General features: G+C 36.2%; 1 non-coding gene across 1 annotated transcript; it reads right to left on the bottom strand.

The window, feature by feature from the left end:
- Positions 1–501: 501 nt before the first annotated feature.
- On the bottom strand, positions 502–687 carry LOC136859214 (U2 spliceosomal RNA). Its single transcript, XR_010858927.2, has one exon. It is a non-coding gene; the product is annotated as a U2 spliceosomal RNA (small nuclear RNA).
- Between the last annotated feature and the right edge of the window lie 278 nt (positions 688–965).

Genomic DNA, 965 nt, shown 5'->3' on the forward strand with positions numbered 1-965 from the left:
CTCCTAGAATGGTAGTATTGCAAAGGAAAACTGAACTGAGGTGCGGTGAGCTCGCAGTTGCGATCAACAGTAATCTGTAAGAAGTCAGCTCCCGGACGAAACTATCTTTACATGGTCTGTTTACAGCCCAATTGTGCTTTACGTGGTGTAATCACGGTACCTTCTTCGTAAGTTAGAAGTAACAGACATGAAAGTAGCAAGAATGATTGCTGGTACAAATAGGTGGGAACAATGACAGGGAGTATTTCGGATTAGGAGATGAAGGCTAAAGTCAGACCATCAAACACACAAGCAAATAAACAAAGACATGCAGTACAATTCTTACATTGATACATACAATTATTATTATTATTATTATTATTATTATTATTATTATTATTATTATTATTATTATTATTATTACTATTATTATTATTATTATTATTATTATTATATAACATTTTTTACGTATAATATAATGAACAAATACCAGAATATTCAACTATTTTTGCTTTTTTTGTTTTAGGGTGGGCCGATGCCGAATGTACTGCAATGCCGGGCCAACCCGTGGCAGAGGTGGAGCAAGCCCCTAAAACTCCATCGATTTACGAAAATAAGTTTAATATTCTGGTCGTGCGATGCAAGACGTATCAGATATTAAGCTGATAAGAACAGATTAAGATGTTTTTTATTAAAATAAGAAACAATACAGAAGTTGTTGACAAATAGACCGGCTTTCGTGGTGGGGTCATGTGAGGGGAATGCAGAAGGATATGTTACTTAGGAGATTAATGGACTCTGTTACAGAAGGTAAGAGAAGTAGAAGGAAACTAAGACGACGATGGTTAGACTTAGTTTCTAAAGATTTAAAGACCAGAAGTATAGAACTAAACCAGGCCACAGAGCTAGTTACAAATGCAGGATTGTGGCGGCGGGTAGTATATACACAGAGGCTTGCAGACTGAACGCTAAAAGGCATAACAGTC

Source organism: Anabrus simplex, chromosome 1, assembly GCF_040414725.1.
Source record: "Anabrus simplex isolate iqAnaSimp1 chromosome 1, ASM4041472v1, whole genome shotgun sequence".
NCBI classification, from domain to species: Eukaryota; Metazoa; Arthropoda; class Insecta; order Orthoptera; family Tettigoniidae; genus Anabrus; species Anabrus simplex.